This window comes from Colobus angolensis, unplaced genomic scaffold, assembly GCF_000951035.1.
Source record: "Colobus angolensis palliatus isolate OR3802 unplaced genomic scaffold, Cang.pa_1.0 Scaffold276, whole genome shotgun sequence".
Classification (NCBI taxonomy): domain Eukaryota; kingdom Metazoa; phylum Chordata; class Mammalia; order Primates; family Cercopithecidae; genus Colobus; species Colobus angolensis.
Window position 1 is genome coordinate 3,424,743 of NW_012115999.1, and position 19,590 is coordinate 3,444,332.

The following is a 19,590-nucleotide window of genomic DNA, read 5'->3' on the forward strand; positions in this document are numbered from 1 at the left end:
TTTTTTTATTTTAGTAGAGACAGGGGTTCACCATGTTGGCCAGGCTGGTCTTGAACTTTCGAAGGAACATTAAAGGTTACCAGATCCATCCTCAGCAGCACCCCCTCCAGTTGCTTCTCCACCATCCCCTGTGGTCTGTTGCTCAGAATATGCTTGACATCTCTAGGGATGGGGTGCCCTTTGCCACCCTACATCGTGGAACAGATCGTAAAATGTTGACCTGAGGCCATATCTGTCTGTCAGACAGGATTTGTTTAGTTTTCTATGTGTTTAAACAATTTAAACATTATTCTCCAGTATTTAAAAATCAGATTTTACACCCAGAAATAGAAATGATTTCTGGCTTATCTGGACATGAAAGATCTGGCCACACTGGGTCCGCATTCTCAAATGGCAAGAATTGGCTGAAGCTGAGGAGCAGCTGCTCTTTAGATGAAGCATGTGCTCTGGGGTTTTCTGCTCTCTCCACCTCTTCCTATTAAGCCCACCCTGCTTTCCTCATGTGCTTAATCTACCTGGTATCTGTAGCCTTCGGGGCTTATGAATAGGGCAGTCATTGAAATCAGTCAAATGTGAGTGCAAATTGTGACTCTACCACTTGCCAGCTATGGGTCAGTGACCTGACCTGAGCCCCAGTTTTCTCATGTGCAAAGTGGGAATCATAACGCTTACCTCTTGGAGTTGTGAGAATTAAATCCAATGATGTATTTACAGTACCTAGTGGAATATCTGGACGGCACTGGTAATTTATCAATGGCAGCTTTGATTTTTGTTATTATTCCTTTATTCCCTCAATCGATCTGGATTTCAGAGGTCCCTCCTATGTAGAGTCTTCCTGACTTCCAAAGAGGTGAGGGGAGTCAGTGCCTGGCGTTCGTGTGGCCTTGGATGTCCGAAGCCCTTTTGCACAGACTCAAAGATCACATTCGTGCTGTGCCCTCTGCCCCTCCCTGCTCCCAGCTCCTCAATGCCACTTCCTGTTGTCCTCATTCTGCATTTTCTCCCTGTGCTGCCTTCCTGGTCGGAACTCAGTTGCCCTCCCCATGCCTGGCATAATGCTGTGGGCAAGGTCTGCAGGTTGCAGGCTTGTCAACACGGAGATCCACATCTCCCTTTCCAGAGAGGCAGGGGCTGTCGTGGGAAAGAGCCTTGCGGTCAGAAAAACCTAGTTTCTTTCCAGCACTACCACTTTCTACTCCTGCAAATTTGGTCAAGTTATTTCTAAGCCTCAACTTACCTGTCTGCAAAGTGGAGCTATGAAGACCTACTTTTCAGGGGTAGCATGAGAATTAAATGAGAAAATACAGCGCCTAGTGCCAGTTGTTACTTACTGAGGGCTGATCTCTTCTGCTTCCTCCATCTAACTGCTCCAGAACTTGATAAGCTGCTCAAGCAGTTACCATTTTCAAAGCACCTCATATGTACTAGGAGGGTTGCTGTCAGCTCCCATCACGCAGTGATGACTCTGAGCAGCCCCTGCCCTCAGGGAGCTCCAGCAGGGGGTCCAGCACCCTCTTCCTGCTGCACTGTGAGGATTAAGTGCCCCTCCCCAGGGCGCAAGGAGGGTTTTGCAAAAAGCCTTGGCTTTTCCCAGATGAGAAAGCAGAACAAGGCCAGGAGGCATGGGAAGCAATGGGTGCTCTGGTTGATCACAGGAGCTTCTCTCTCCAGAGGAGCAGGGTGGCAGGACGCCCAGGGTAGTGGGAAAGCCTTACGTCTCCTGTTCTGGAGATGAACAGGGCTTCTTCCTGAGAACCCTGGATGCAGCCCAAAGCCTGCTCTGCCTTCCCTGCGGGCCAGTGAGGCCTAGAAAAGGAGCACAGCTCTGCCTTGGGCACGTCTGTACCTGGCAGGACCTTCCTTTCCTTCTCCTCGGAGCCTGGTTGGGGACACCAGCGATATCTGCTGGGAAATATCCTGGTGGCAGGCATAGGCCAGGAATATGACGGAAAGGCCCATAGAATTTTAAGAAGTCCCAGGAAGAAAGTTGGTGTGTTCCGGCAAGTGTTTTGCATTTTTTTGTTTTCTCTTTGATAGGAAAAGCATGCAGTTGGATTTTTCTTTGGCAGTTCTTTCCTTCTCCAAATATGGAGCTCTGGGAGGGGGCACTACATGGGCCTGGAATCTGTGTGGTCCTGGAGACCTCTGGGAGTGTGTGAGGCAAGAATATGGAATGAGCTTGCAGTTCTGATAGAGTCGCACGTGTCAGGCAGCTATCCTTCCAATTAATACAGATAATAATATCATGTATTGTGTGCTTACTATGTGCTGGCACTGTGCTAACCCCTATATTTTATTATTTATTTATTTGGGACCAGGCTGGGCTGCAGTGGCACAATCTCAGCTCACTGCTACCTCCACCTCCCAGGTTCAAGGGATTCTCATGCCTCAGCCTCCCATGTAGCTGGGATTACAGGCATGAGCCATTGCACCTGGCTAATTTTTCATATTTTTTAGTAGAGTTTCACCATGTTAGCCAGGCTGGTCTCAAACTCTTGGCCTCAAGTGATCTGCCTGCCTCAGCTTCCCAAAATGCTGAGATTACAGGCATGAGCCACCAAGCCCGACCTATTTATCATTATTTTTTCAAATGTATTTTTATGTATGTATTTATTAAAAAATTTTTTAGAGTTGAGGTCTTGTTCTGTTACCCAGGCTAGAGTGCAGTGACATGATCATAGCTCACTGCAGACTTAAATTCCTGGGCTCAAGTGATCCTCCTCCCTCAGCCTCCCACGTAGCTTGAACTACAGGCACATGCCACCATGCCCTGCTCTGTGTTAATCTTTTAACATGCGTTATCCCTTTTCATTCGCACAACAAAGGAAATGTGATCACGCTCATTTAAAAGGTGGAAAAACTGGGGATTTAAATAGTTGAATTGACTGGTCCCAGAATAACAGAGTTGGCAAACCAAGTTTGACCCCTGAGACTACACACTTAACTGCTTAGCTAAAACCGTTTTAAAGGCTCAACCATTCAGTGAGGAAAGTCAATAATTCTGGTATTTCCTATTTTGAGATTCAAAACAATAAAGTAATTTGCTCAAGTCATACAAAAGAATGCTTTGTAGAATTGCTCTGATTCCTACTTTCTTGGGGAATAGCTGTTGGGAAGCAGATTGAGCTGCAGTTGAAGAAGTAACTAGATGAGCGCTCCCATTTATTTCTTGTTTTAAAGGTTTCAGTGGCTCCTCTTTGCCCGAGGTAAAAAACAGAGCTCCTTGCAGTGCCCTTCACAATTACCACAATCCAATGTCCTTTCTGCACCTGCCCCTGTTGACCACACTTCATGCCCACACTCCAGCTTCTTGCAAAAGGTGATTCTACCTTTGTGTCCCATTGTGGGATCATAAGAAACACTGCACATTGTGATGATCTGCATCTCTTCTCATACACATGCATAGCAGAGAAGTCAACAGAGGACTCAACTCCTCCAGGAAAGAGACCAACTGAGTCATATTTGCTTCTTCATTCTGCTCCCAGCACAGAGCCTGGCACAGAAAACACATGCTCCATGCGTATGTAGAGAACACATAAATGAATGAATCAATCAATGAGTGTGCATGTGAGAGTGAATGAATGAATGGGATGAATGAATGAGGATGGAGTAGCCCTCCTCTTTCAACATCATTTCTACTACCAAACCAGGCCAGAGACTTTTACCATCTGCAACTATAGACTCCAGGAGAGTGAGGTCAGGAGAGGAGAGGTGAGAGCTGAAAGTCTTTGTTTCATCTCGGAAAGGTAACAGTGGAAATTTGCATCCTGAGTTACAATTCATAAACCACACCAGCAGGCCTCATCTTATTTCTCTTCATAAAGGAGAAAGAAGCTAAGATAAAGTGTATAAACTCCAGGCTCCAAGAGGGTGCTGAGCAGACGGGATGTTCCATTTCTTCCCAGGTCAGGACACCCATGTGGTGTAGGAAAGACATCCCTGTGGTCCAGGGAAACAGCCAGGGGTGGAGCCAAAAATTAAAGGGGGTGGGAGAACTTGTGGGTAGTTGGAGAGAAGGGAGAAGATGACCGGAACTTAGTTTGAATCTCTCCCATGTGCCTGCTTTTTTTTTGAGTGGGGAGTTTTACTTATTGTCTCTCATGAGTCTTCAAAACCATCTCATGAATCCTCAAAACTATCTCATGAGGAAAGGATTACAGTTGACCTTTGAACCACATGGATTTGAGTTGCACACATCCTTCTGCCCACACTTATATGTGAATTTTCTTCTGTCTCTGCCACCAAAAGACAGCAAGACTAACCCGTCCTCTTCCTCCTCCTTCCTCAGCCTACTCAATGTGAAGATAATAAGGATGAAGACCTATGAGATGCTCCACTTCCATTCAGTCAGTAGTCAATATATTTTATTTTCCTTATGATTTCCTTAATAATGTTTTCTTTTCTCTTTCTTGTTTTATTGCAAGAATATAGTATTTAATAAATATAAAATACAAAATATGTATTAATTGGCTGTTTATGTTATTGGTAAGGCTTCTGGTCAACAGTGGGGTATTAGTAGTTACATTTTTGAGGAGTGAAAAGTTATACACAGATTTTTGACTGGTGCCCCTAACACCTATGTTGTTCAAGGGTCAATGATCCTTTAGATAGTGCTCACTATGAAAGGAAAATAAATCTTGGCACCCCAAACTCATCAAGCTGAAGGCAAAAGTTAGGCTGGGAACTGGGTCATGCAAACCTGCCTCCTAGTTTTGTCCTGAATAAGATGGGTACAAAGACAAAAAGCTACATACCTCCTTCAAGTTTTGCCCACAAGGAAATTCTCTGTGGACCCCAGGATCTTTACCCTAAAGCATTTCTGTTAAAGCTCACCATGGCAATTTATTAATACATGGATAGCTCATCTTCACAGGTGTGGAGACACAGGACAGAACTGAAAGCCACCCCTCTACCCACCTGAAACCAATGCATATCTGATTGTTTCCTTTGCCCTATTGTCTATGTTATCTTATACAAAAATGCAGATTCACTGAGCCAGACTAAGGCATGAATAACTGTTTTCCCCTCCTTGCCTCTCACATGAAAATTGTGTATTTCTCAATTTCCTGCCCTGTCTTCTTTAAATATTGAAGCCCTCAAAATCATCTTTGGAGAAAGACATAGACTTATCTCTTGGGTACTCTTGGGTATCTTTTTTTTTTTTTTTTGAGATGGAGCCTTGCTCTGTCACCCAGGCTAGAGTGCAGTGGCATGATCTTGGCTCACTGCAATCTCTGCCTCCCTGGTTGTAGTGATTCTCCTGCCTCAGCCTCCCAACTAGCTGGGATTACAGGCATCCACCACCATGCCCGGCTAATTTTTGTAGTTTCAGTAGAAATGGGGTTTCGCCACGTTGACCTGGCTGGCTTCAAACTCCTGACCTCAGGTGATCTGCCCGCCTCAGCCTCCCAAAGTGCTGGGATTACAGGCATGAGCCACCACGCTCCGGCTGGGTATCCTTAACTTAGGCAAATAAACCTCCTAAAATGACTGAGACTTGTCTCGGTCACTTTCCTTGATTGACATCACTCACACATGAGGTGATTGAAAATCTAAAGGTTTAAGTCACTTTCGACCTGAAAATGTAAAAACAGGGGTTACATTCAGAGCTGTCTGACTCTAAGCTGCTTGTTTTTAATTCTCCATGGCTTCCTTGTGCACCCGCAGTGATGGATTAGTTAATGCAATCAATTCTTTCTTTGATTCTACTGCATGGAGACACAAAGATAAAGAAGGCCAGCTGGTGACTGGCAGTGTTTGTGTGCTGGGAATGAAGAGTTGTGGAAGATAGATAGGTAAACAGATTTTCCTTACAAGGTAAATAAAACAGGATGTGGGAGCACTGGGTGGAAACACAGAACAACTTAGCCTGGGATGTTGTTGAAGGCTTCATGGAGGAAGTGATGATGATGTGGGTGCTTTCAAGAAGCTTAGTGATGAGCCAAGCACCATGCTGGGCAAAGTGCTCTCCCAGGCTAGTGAGGAAAATGAGGGAATGAGAAAGGAGGATGAGGAGGGCTTTGAGGGTGATGAGTCAGCTGCAGGCACAGAGTTGGTAGTAGGTGAGTTTTAGCCCATGCTCTGAGATGCCCAGTTTTTCATGAGAAAGAGAAGGATGTATGCCCACCCAGAAGGATGATTGTAAGATAGGTTAAGAATATTGAGAGCAGCATGCACAGCCAATGCAAACTTTGCTTTATGCTCTTCTTTCTATGGGGATTTTGCTCCCTTTCTCTGCCTATCGTTCAGTGAGCAGAACAGAAGTGTGTTCAGGCATGGGAGGAGGATGAACTGCACACCAATTGAAGGGAACAGTATGGGCTAGAGCAGAGTAGCACAGAAGAGCATGCAGATTGTGAGTTTGTGTAAGTTAGCTTTTGCTGTATAACAAACCAACTCAAAGCTTAGTGACTTAACCAATATTTATCATTTTTTAGAATGATTTTTTGGGTTGGCTGAGTGATTCTCCTGGCCTAAGTGAGCTTAGTTTTTGCTGGAAGGTCTGGGATGGTGTTACCCACGTGTCTGGGGCCTCAGCTGAGATCTCTTTCCACATGGGCCTTATCCTCAAGGTGTCTAGCTAAGGCTAGTAGACATAGTGGCTGGAGGGGCTGGCAGAAAGAAAGGACTTTCAAACTTTTGCTTGCTTCACATTTGCTAATGGTCCCATTGGCCAAAGACAGTTTCATGGCCTACTGAGATTCAAGGGGCAGAGAAATAAGCTCCACTTCTTAATATAAGGAGCCACAACTCACACTGCAGGAATGGGAAGGATTTACGGGTGGGAAATCCAGTGTTCTTGCCGCATATGGTGATGGTAGAGAAGAGGAAACCCAAGAAACAAAGGCACATCCTGATGGGCCTTGAATACTAAGTGAAGGGCTTCAACTTTATTTTGTAAGCATTGCGCGTTCCTGAAAAGATTTAAGTAGGCCAGGTTTGGAATTTAGAAGGCCCATTCCAGTGGCTATAAGAAGGTTGGATTGGAAGAAGGTACAATTCAAGGAAAAGGACCTATTAGGCCATCCATAGTTCAGGGGCCTGAACCAAGACTGTCACTGAGCTCTTTGAAAGCAGGCCATAAGTTCCTCATGTTTTTAGCCCATGTGTAGCACAGTGCCCGGTCTCGAGTTGGTATTCATCAAATGCTCATATGAATGTTGTGGGCCGGGCGCGGTGGCTCAAGCCTGTAATCCCAGCACTTTGGGAGGCCGAGACGGGCGGATCACGAGGTCAGGAGATTGAGACCATCCTGACTATCACGGTGAAACCCCGTCTCTACTAAAAATATAGAAACTAGCTGGGCGAGGTGGCGGGCACCTGTAGTCCCAGCTACTCGGGAGGCTGAGGCAGGAGAATGGCGTAAACTCAGGAGGCGGAGCTTGCAGTGAGCTGAGATCCGGCCACTGCACTCCAGTCCGGGTGACAGAGTGAGACTCCGCCTCAAAAAAAAAAAAAAAAAAAAAGAATGTTGTACGAAGAGCAGAGTGTGGAGTGCCAGATGGTTTGGAGGTCGGATGACCAGGGCTTTCCTGATAGGCAACAACAGATGGGAAGAAGAACGAGATGGGTGAGAGTGTTTAGAAATTTGTTCATGTCAGCTGAGGAGGTGAAGGTTGGGTGCAGAGTCAGAAGCCATTTACAAGGACTTGAGCTGCACATCTCTCTGTCTATCTTCTATCATCTCCTTCATGTCAAGGACACTCTCTAACATGAACTTGGGCAACTCTCTTCATCCACTAGGGCCTCCTTTTCCAAATTCTTTAAAACAGAGATGGTAACTCCAGGACCCTGACAATGCCAGTAATATACTCTGAAAAGAAACTATGAAAGAACCCCACTTAAAGGGCAGACATCACTGATGCCCTCTCATTAAGGTTGAGCACTACTAGGCAACCTACCCAGGTGAAGGGCAGGCTGGGAGGACTGGAGCAGGTTCTTTTTTTAGTGAAGAAATTTTCCATTGGGAGCCTCATGGAAATGATGCTTAACGCCATTACCACTATGCCTTTCCAAAGCATGTTAGTCTCCCTCATGAATCTATGTAATGTGCTGGTGACATAGGCATCATCAAGGTCCATTATGCCCATTTCCCAGATGACAGACATCCCATTGGAGGTGGCAGTGATCAGCAGAAAAATTATAGGCAAAGGCTGGGTCAGAACTCTGAAGCCTGAATTCTGCCCTGAAGGTCATGGCTCTTCTCCAGCAGTAGCTCCAATGAAGGCTTCTCAAGTTTACCCAACTCTAGCATTAACCAACTTTTCAGAGTCCTTTCTCTCCAATAGTCATCTTTGTGTAAAGAGCTGAAAAGCAAATGTTCCAATTAATGGAAAGGCTCTTCTGTAAAAGGATTTGTATGAGATCAAAAGGGTTTCTAACTGGGACAGACCTGCAAGCTTGGAGTGCTGTGCTTTTCTGGCATGTGCTGTAATTAATAAATACACTGAACATTACATATAATCTGCATATTAGTGACCCAATGCACAATTCATATGGTAATGCCATTAATTGCATATTACCTAGGCTGCTTAATGAACATTACATAGGTTTTTAATGGATGTAGTTATTATAATTGAGTTCAATTATATCCCTGCCATACATATGAGGTCAATAGACTAGCTTGACCCCACAAGGTCTGGGAGAAAGGAAACAGGTGTTTGTAGTGAGGGCAATTTGTGAGCTGGAGCAGAGGGAAGGGAGAGGCCAAGGGCCAGAGATGACTTGCTTGGCTGGGTGCTTTTTAGGGCCTGGATAGTGGTGCACAAAGCTGGGTAAACAGCAGGTAGTCTATGCACAAAGGCAGGATCTCCTGCTTGCCCCTCTGCCATGGGTTTGGAACAGGGCACCCGACTAGAGCCCTGAAGCCAGCCACACCCACGCTGTAACAGGACACTTTCTTCTAGGCTGACCCAAAGCCAACGGGCAGTTGCATCACTTCCTCTGGCAGAGTGGAGGCCACATGATTCTAGCATCTGGGCTTGCCAGGGATGCAGGGGAGCCCTGCCTGCCCATGATGCTGGCACAGAAGGCCCTGAGCCTGGTGTTGCTTCTTTTCTCCAAATTCTATGTCTGGAGCGGAAGAGGCAAAACTACTGCTCCCATATTCTGGGTGCTCACACCCTATAAAAGAGATAACCCCATGTGGACAGAAAGCTAGGGAGTGAAGAGGCATCAGAGTTCCAGATACTTCCCTTCCTAAAAAAGAGAAAGGTGACTCAGAGACAACAAACACCTGCCATAAACTAGGCACTGCTGATTTTACCTACTTTCCTGTCCACTGGATTTCTCCCATTTGATTAAAGTGATGCTAAATCTTCAGAGAGGTTAGAAATTTTCCCAAGGATGGACACACACACACACACACACACACACACACACACACACCCCACAACACAAACACACACACACACACACAGAGCTAGTTGAAGGTGGGGTCAGAATTTGAACTCAGGTCTGTCTCACCCCAAAGTTTAGAGCACTCAATTCCTCCAGGCTGTTTCACTGCAGCTTTGCTGTGTTCCTATTTTTGAAGACCACTCCAGAAATTTGGGGTAAAATAATGATGAGAAAGAAAAGTTTGATGCCGATATCAAGACAGAAAGGAAAGAAGAAAATGAATGATTTTTTTTTAATCACAGAGAGAGAATTTGATTTTTCCAGTAACCTTCTTGCAAAGTATACATTTACATGTCTCTTTTTCTGCCTGTCTTTCCACTCTCATTGACCGCTGATTTGCTCAGTTGGGCTGGCCAGGAATACACTTTCTATTTAGAAAGCAAATGCAGCCAGATTTGGGTCCTGGCCTGGGAGCTGACTCACTTTTGCTGGGATGACACATTCACTGCGCATGTTTCACAATTTTCAGAAACACCAGATTTATTTCTGTCAATACCCAGAGCCCCACTTCGCCGTCCACCTAAGGCCACACACTGAGGCGTTGCTATTTTTTTCCCCGGGGCCTAAATGGATGGGAAGACTTCCCATGCCTGAAACATCACCCTCATTTGTAAGGAGAGAAAGTCTGGCCAAGAATTGCAGTGTTTTTAACCAGAATTTGGCTGGCTTTCAATAGCTTTATGCCAAAGCTGTGCCAGCCAGAGAGATGGCTGTGAGTGTATAGGGATTTTGAGGCTTGAAAACAAGGCAAAAAAGGAAGAAGAAGAAGAAGAAGAAAAGGAAACCATGCAGGCAGTAGAGAGGAAAGGAGAGAATAGGAGAGACTGAAGGTTGACCAAGTTTGGCAAGGAAGGAAAGCGAAGGAAGAGAGGGAGTTTAAAAAGAGAAAGGCAGCAAGAGAAATAACGAAGGAAGAATCAAGAGACAGAGGGAGAGATTAACTTACTTTAACTAGTCAACTACTATGAGAGTGCCAAGCATTGTTGGGGATGCTTCTGCACACCACCTCATCTAATTCTCACAACCACCTTGTGGGTACATACAAGGAAGCTTCATTGTTATTAATAGAGAAGTAGAGGGCTCAGGAAGTTGGAATCCTTTGCCCTGAGGCTATACTGCTAATACAGGGCAGAGGGATTTGAACCTCCCATCTCCGACTTTTAAAAGCTTGGAGGACTCTGCTTGCAATCAGGGAGCTTGATGGGAGGCCCTGTGATCTGGATGGTCCGTGACAGTCTCCTCTAAGGGGGTTGTTTACACACTTAGACACTAAGTGCTTAGGACTTGAAGGGACTGCCACATACACAAAGCTCTGGATTCAGAACTATCTGGAAACTTTCTCCAGGGTAAACAAAAACAACCACTCCAACAATGTTGCCAACGAATCTCTCTCCAAAAAAGAAAAGGAAAGGAAAAGGGAAAGTGATGCTATTTTTTCCGCCTGCAAAGTAAAGGTTACAACAACATTTTCTTTGAGCTGATGTGAGAGCAGCCAGCAGACATTTCTTTGGTAACCATCTCCATGTGTCTGTGTGGAAAGTACCTTGCAGTGACTAAGCGTTCGTTGAGGTGATTCACTTGTCACTCCGCTTGGGGACTTTGGACGGGTCCTGGCAGCTGCGAAGTTATTTTCATCGGCTTCTGACCCAGGCCCTCCGTGCAGGGCACAGGTGCCTGAGAATGTACCCCCGTCTCTGCTCACAAGGTGAGCCAGGGGGCCTGGAGGACAAGCTCTCTTTGGACTCCTGGGAGGACTTCTAGAAAGTCCTAGTTGCTGATTTCCTTGGCAGCTTAGGAGTCAGGGGTCTGAGGCAGCACTCAGGGCTTGAAATGAAATGAAGCTCATTTACTGAGCTTCTAGGATATGCCAGAAGTTTTCTCTTCATTGGTCTCATTCTTCCTCACAGTAATCCAAATAAATGTTTTCTTTTGTCATTGAAACTGACACCCTAACAAAGCAACAGGCTTGACCTTCACCCCTAAGGAACCCAAGATCACAGCGATGCTGAGGGGCCATGGAACTCCAGTGAAGCAGGAGTATCCATCCAGCCAAGAGGTGGGACCAGTCCATATGGGATCTGTCTGTTCCAAAGGTTATTCTCCTTGGTAAGTCTGTTTAGATTTCAATATTTTATTAAAATTATATACACATAGAAAAGGGCACCTATAAGTACATAGGTTGATAAATGTTCACAACCTGAATAGAGCCTATAATTAACACCCAAATCAAAAAGCAGAACATTCCCTGTGGTAATCTGTCTCTAAGATGACTGCCATCAGTTCATTTCCTCCAAGTATATTAATGCCCTTTTCTTGGAGAAGTGGAATTCTTCCTCTTTTCCCCTTGAATTTGGACTGGCTTTAATGACTTCTTTGACCATAGAATGAAGTGGAAATGATGCTAGGGCTAGATCATAAAAAACCTCGCAGCTTCTCCCTGGGTCTCTTGGAAACTCCAGGAGCTCTGAACTACTACCTAAGAGGTCCAGCTACTCTGAGACTGCCATGTTGGAGAGGCCACATATAGGCACTCCCGTTGACAGTTCCAGTAGAACCCAGACTTCTGGTGATCCCTGCCAAAGCAAGAAATTTGTTAGGAGAGTTTTCTTGGACCCTGCAAAGCAGCCCGTTTGCCAGCTAAAGACCACTGAGTGACCCCTGTCAAAACCACATGGAGCAAAAGAATCACCCACCTGAGTCCTGACCAAATTTCTGACCCACAAAATCATGAGACATAATGAAATGATTGTTTTAAGCCCTTAAGTTTTGGGGGTAATTTATTAGGCAGTGTTAGATAAGTAAATATAATCCATCAGCTCAGAAGCCCCCAGTTGACCCTTTCCAGTCATTATGCTCCCTCCAATGGTAACCATGTGTCAACTTCCTCTACCATAGATTGGTTCTGCCTGTTTTTATATCTTCTACAATGGAATCACACAATATGTCCTTTTTTCTGTGTGTGAGCCTGGCTTCTTTGGCTCAATATTATGTTTATAAAATTCTTCCCTAATGTTGCACATAGCTACAGATTCTCATTCTCATCATTGTAGTCCAATGTGTGACTATATTGATTTATCCATTCTATTATTGATAGACACTTGAGTTATTTCCAGCTTTTGGCTATTATGAATAACATTGCTATGAACATTTCAGCATGTGTGCATTTCTGTTTGATATATACATGTATCTCCATATATACATATCCATATATACATACACACACACATATATATATATGAAGAGAGAGAGATGGGTGTGTATGTGTGTATGTGTAGGTATATAGGTGTGTGTCCACCTTATGTACATACCTATATCCATCTATATATATATTATAAGTCTCATATTATTGTAACTCTCATATGTATTAGGTTTGTGTAAAAGTATTGTAAGTCTCATATATATTAGATTGGTGTAAAAGTAATTGTGGTTTTTGCCATGACTTTTCTATACACACACACACACACACAGACACAGACACACATTACTTACAGAGTTTTAAACACTTTATTCCCTAGCAATTCCTCTCCTGGGGGTGGCATGTATGTGTGTGTATATAGGTGTATGATACAGTTTGACTGTGTCCCCACCCAAATCTCATCTTGAATTGTATTTCCCATCATCCCCATGTGTCGTGGGAGGGACCTGGTGGGAGGTAATTGAATAATGGGGGTGGTTACCCCCATGCTGCTGTTCTTATGATAGTGAGTTAGTTCTCATGAGATCTGATGATTTTATAAGGGCCTCTTCCGCCTTTTGCTTGGCACTTCTCCTTGCTGCCACCATGTGAAGAAGGACATGTTTGCTTCCCCTTCAAGCAACTTACAACTTACCATGGTTGTAAGTTTCCTGAGGCCTCCCCAGCCATGCTGAACTGTGAGTCAACTAAACCTCTTGCCTTTATAAATTACCCAGTCTCTGGTATGTCTTTATGAGCAGCATGAGAACAGACTAATACTATGTATATAAGTATGTATATAGGTGTGTGTCCAACTATATACATACCTATATACACCTATATATAAAAACACATACATACACCCAGTGTTACAGGTCTCGTATATATACACACACACACATATATAGGTCTTCTAGGATGTGTGTACACACACACACACACATATTACTTACAAAGTTATAAGTACTTTATTCACTAGCAATTCCTCTCCTAGGGTGTGTGTGTGTATATATACAGGTTTTCAAAATGGTTGTACTTGGTTTATATTCTTATCAGCAGTGTTTGATGGTTGCTCCATATTCTCCTTAGAACTAGCTGTTTGCTGTGTTTTTTTTCTTTTCTTTTCTTTTTCTTTTTCTTTTTTTTTTTTGAGATGGAGTTTCACTCTTGTTGCCCAGGCTGGAGTGCAATGGCGCGATCTCAGCAAACTGCCACCTTTGCCTCCCAGGTTCAAGGGATTCCCTTGCCTCAGCCTCCTGAGTAGCTGGGATTACAGGCATGCGCTACCACGCCCGGCTAATTTTGTATGTTTAGTAGAGACAGAGTTTCTCCATATTCATCAGGCTGGTCTCAAATTCCCAACCTCAGGTGATCCGCCCGCCTTGACCTCCCAAAGTGCTGGGATTACAGGCGTGAGCCACCACGCCTGGCCTGTCTTTTTCATTTTGCACTTGAGGATCTTGTACAATTAGCTACCATACAACAAATAACAGGGCTGTCCATCTGCCAACATGGCATCTGAGACATGTAAGCAAAATGCAGAAAAATTGAGTCCCCTTGACCCAGATGGGTTACTTCCATGAAAGGGAAAGAATGTTATAATTGTTTGTTCATGTCCAAGAAGAAGGTAGCTGGGTTCAGCTCTCCCTGCCTTATTCTTCTGGGGAGTTTCTGTTTTGTAAGTCAGGCTCAACTGAAGATGTGATAGAGGAAGTGATTGAGATTCTGATTATTTTCTTCATTCTTGGGCCCTGAGTCATCTACAGGCCATGGGGCATTTGGGAAAAGGTGAGGCGGAACATGGCGATTGGGTTTATTTTAGGGCAATCAGATGGCTGGGTCATACAAACCTGTTTGGGGGACTTGAAAATTCACTCTGCCGGATGCTCCATGACTCATACATTTTTGCTTCCTAATTGATGTGACAAGACATCCGGGCACACTAAAGTCAGTATTACAAGGAAAAAAACAAGAGCATGTCTGATTTGGGTAGATGTATTGAGCTTATGGCAGCTGAAAAAAGTACTGTCCTCATGTGGCTAAATTTTCTTAAATTCAGTCAAATCATAGATTTTGAAAAATGGCGGAAACTTCGCCTGATGGTTAGATTTTGTGTCAACTCAGTTATTTGAGCAAACACTAATCTAGATGTTGCTGTGAAGGTATTTTGAAGAGGTGATTAACATCTACAATCACTTGTCCTTAAGTAAAGAATTGGGCCTCATTTAATCAGTTGAAGGCTTTGAGAGCAAAACTTGAAGTTTCCTGGAGAAGACAAAATTCAGACTCAAGATTGCAGCATCAATTCTTACCTGAGTTTCCAGTCTGCCAGCCTCGCCTGTGGATTTCAGACCTGCCAGCCTCACAATTACATGAAGCAATTGAGATATGTACATGTGTGTACACACACACACACAAATACATACGCACATACATGCATACATGTACACATATATGTGTATATACATGTGTGTATATACATACACACATAGATGGAGGAGGGGATAGATCAATAGATAAATAGATGGATAGAAGATACTATTGGTTTTCTTTCTTTCTCTGGAGAACCTTGACTGATACATATGACATAAGTGAAATGAAACAATCTAGAAGAAATCTTCAGATTTTGATCAAAGTCCAGGCTATCCTGTTTCTCCAATGTGCTTGGAATGGGCGCCTCAGGGTAGGTATGATTATCAAGCACCTTCCCTGTTCAGCCTGACTCAATTGTAAGAAAAATGAAGCTGAAAAACACACTATGGCTACTCATGAAAAGTTCTGGATGGTAAGTTGAGATTTCTATTGAATCCTGTGGCCAAACTCTAGATCATGTACAGATCTACCTGATCTGTAGAAATCAGGAGGACCCTCTTGCTACACAACCAAGACCAAAGGCCCTTTTTAGAGAGACTTGGGAGGCTCCGTCAACTTCAAAAACTTTCTCACTGGTCCCATGGCTCCAGGTGCTCCCCTGTTAATACATTCTTCTCCCGCAGCCAGGGTGAGATTCTAATATTCGATGGCATCACATCCCTCCTGCAGAACCTACAAAGTCTCCCATTTCCCACTAAATAAAACCCAAACTCCCTAGTCAGACATACATGGTGTCCCATAATGTACCCCTGCTCCTCTTGCCCTCTGTACCCTCACCATCCCCATCTCATCCGCAACTTCCCAGGAACACACAGAATGAAGCTCTCCCTTCCCTGAATACGCCAGACTTCCTCTAATGTCCACATCCATGCTATTGCCCTTGACTCTGTCCTGCTCATTCCTTCTACCTGGCAAAATATACTGAAAATAAGAAGGATGGCTCTATTTCTGAAGGTGTTTATACTCTAGAGGATAAACAGACACAAAGTTTATACCACATTGACGTCCACGTGGAGCATGTGATGGCTAATGGCTCTTCCTTGGCCAGACTGTTGGGGAAACACATGCTGATGTGGAGTTGCCTCTCTGAGCCATCCCCCATGGAGGATGGCTGTTCTGGGGACTCTGCAGGTCCACAAAACCAATCTGTGAGCAAGACACCTTTGTGATTTTAAGCCACAGAGATTATTGGTGGTTCTCTGTTATTGCAGTATAACCCAACCTGTGGTAACTAATATCCAACTCATGGCGCCATTCTTCTTAAAGCCAGGAAAAGGGTCCTGGCTTGAAAGGCAGGTTTATGCTTTGGGAAAACAAGTCCTATTTTGAGATTTCCAGCTGTCCTTGTGTTTTTCAACATGGCAGCCAGAATCTGCATCTCGGAGCCAGGAACTCTGTCCATTCTTGCCTAAGAGAGCACCCACTGGAAGTTCCCCTTTCAGCGTCATTGTGGGTGCTATTCAGGGAGGTGAGATCTGGCTGAGATCTGTGTGAAGGGCTCTGCCCTTGGCCAAGAGTCCTCCTGTTTTCTGTCCTTGAAGGAAAGGCCAGGAAGCCTCCTATTTCCTGGACTCCCTCCTGAGCGGACCGTTCCCAGGCCTGGATTATGGAAGAAGACTGAGAGCAAGACATCAAGGTCAACACCCAAGGTGGTGATGAGTAATCTTGCTTTGACCTGAAGTGTCAGTGAAATGGCTCCACTCTCCATTTCTCCCTAGCTGTGCAGAGGTGGCCCCACTGGGGCATGTGTGTTTTCTCAAAACCATTCTCTGAGACTGGTTTCATAGTTCCATTTTACAAACTGAAAACTGAAGGGCAGAGAGTCTAAGGAATTCAAACCAATGTCATAGCTATTTGGTGATACAGCCTGAATTCAAAAGGAGGTATTTTAGTTTTTAAAGCTTTGGTTATTTCTACTACCACACAGTTGTAGAAGTGAGTTTCAATGAACACATATTGGAAACCTCTCTGTGGCAGGCATTGTGTGAACACCGGCCATGAATGTGAACAAAGCTCAGTATCTACCCTCGATGAGGTTTCAGTTTTGTTGGGGACCCAGGCACATAAATGAGTGATTATAGCAGACTCAGAAATGCCACATGTAAAGAACACTGGGGAAGAACCATCAGGGATGGCTTCCAGAAACAAGGACCCTGGGGCTGAGACCTAAAGTTTGAGGGGGGATGTTCTGGGCAGTGACAGAGGGGAGCAAAGAGAATTCTAAGCAGAGACTCTGGTATGTACAAAGGCACTGAGGTGTAAGACAGAGGGACTTGATGGGGAACTGAAAGCCTAGTTGGTGTGATAAAGAAGTGGCAGGCAGGGAATTTACAATCATCTGCAAGCAACCTGCAGCTCTCTGAAATTTGTGGGGGCCTTGAATAATTTAGATAATTGCAACACGTCTTCCCTTGGCTTGACATCAAAGCCACCTCTTCCCAGCAGCTCCTAAAGTTGCTGAGGACGCTGGCTCAGGGCCATTCATCACCATCCTTGCTGGACTGGCGACTGGAGTGGTGGCAGGCCTGCCGCGAGGCCCATGAGGCAGTGACGACAGTGCCCTGCAGGTACAGGTACTAAACACATTCCACGTAGGGCAGTGCTACAGCCTGACAACCTCCCAGGGGCCTCCATTGAAGGCAACAACAACACTTTTATAGGAGAAGGTAATTAGCTTTGTTTGGCGAGACTTCCACGGATTCTATGCTGTGCTACTTATTAAATATTGTTTCATTTGATTCTCAACTGCCCCAAGTAGAGGGCTTTCTCTTTCTCGTTTTATAGGAGAAACCTGGCTTCTCGGGGTTTTGCACACCTTGTCCTGGGTTATACGGCTGGGATTCAAATCCAAGCTTTTTCATATCTTTCCCTGACCCAGTCCTGCTTCTGTGAATTCTGGTTGTGGATTTTAACTAGAATCAAAATTGAGAGAAATTGTCTCTAAAATGAGCATATTGAATATTCCTTACATTTCATACAAAAAGAAACGCATTCTTGGACCCCTTTGGTGGGCCTTGGCTTTTCCTGACCTGTTTTCCTGGGGGCCTGGCTGGCCTCGTCATTTCTGGCAGTCTCTGTGCTGGGTCAGAACATGCTGCCTTGGTGGCTTCTTCCCGCCTGAGGAACCATGGGGCCAGAAATGGTAACTCCTACTTATTTTTAATCCTGGCCTTTAACCCAAGAAAGTCACCACTGGCTTTTGGAACAGGCTTCCCCCAGAATAAAGGGAGGAGGAGATTAACGATTCAAATGGGGAAGTGGTTCAGCAAGGAAGAGAGCGGGGAGGAGCAGGGTTCCTGAGACCCGCAGGGGTCTCAGGAAGCCTGGCTGGAAGAGGAATCCCAGAGGGAAACAGAGCATACAGGAGGCTGGCCAGTGTGCAAGGCCAGGGTGCAAAACGTGGATGTGGCTTCCAGGGTAAGGGAGCAGGGAGAGGATGAAGGGGTGAGAGGCTGGGATTGGAGCCCCAGGAGTAGGAAGTCAGTGAGGAACGGTGCCTGGGGTGTGTTTTGGTTCTGCTTTCAGAACTACAGCAGTGGTTTGGCTGCAACATTCAAAGACTTGAAAATATGGAAGCAGACTTTGGGGAACAGGACTACTGAGAATAGCAGTAGTGAATACGGGAAGTGCTGAGCCCAGGGCTCCACGGAGGAGCTGCGGCTTCTTTCCGGAGCCTGTCAGTCTACAAGAAGAGGACGTCCGGTTCCAAACTGTTCCAGGCCTGCTAGGGTCATCCAGCTGGTTCCCTCCGTCTTTTGCTGAACGTTCTCACTCCAAACTTGCCCACATCAGCTTAATATGCTTTGCAAACCTGAAGGGAACATAGAAGAAAACTTGCTGTTAATTAAATTAATTGTGTATTTATTCAGCATGATTTGTTGAGACCTAATTTGTGCCAAGTCCTGGAATTTAGAGATGAATTGAAACTCACTGCTTGATGCAATTATACAATATGGTGTGACTGGCAGTATAAAGATGCATATTCCCAGAGCGATGGAGCCCAGAGAAGGGAGAGGCTGAGCAGGATCCGGAAGAGTTAAGGTCACTTTCCCAAAGAGTTTGCAAAGATATGTACACCAGCTTGACCAAGAGGAAAGCAAAGGGCAGGCCAGGCAGAGAGGCTACCTGTGCTGAAAGGAGGAAAGGAGACCTAAGTGTTTGGAATCATTGGGAAAGAGCCAGGATTGGGCAAAGATGAGGCCAGGAATATAACAGGGGTAGGGGGCATGAATGACAGGCTATAGAACTTGGATTTTATTCCATAGGCGGTGCAAACTAAGGAAGGTTTTTATGTGAAAGGTAAATGAATCTTAATACTATAGTTCAGGATACCAACTTTAGTACAATGATGATGAATGATAATATTAATTATTGTAAATGATAGTGGTGATGAAAATACAAATAACAAATCTATTCATCATAGGTCTAAGATGATGGGCTATTACTCTCATGATCATATTGCACTATATATGACTCCATCTTAGTGGACTGAAGAGGATATTCTCCTGCTGGCTTTGAAGAAACAAATTGCCACGTGGTGACCTGCTGATGGAGAGGTCCATGTGGCAGGGAACTGTGAGTAGTCTCTAGGACCAGTGGTTGGCCTCCAGAAAACAGCCAATAGAAACAGGCATCCTCTGTCA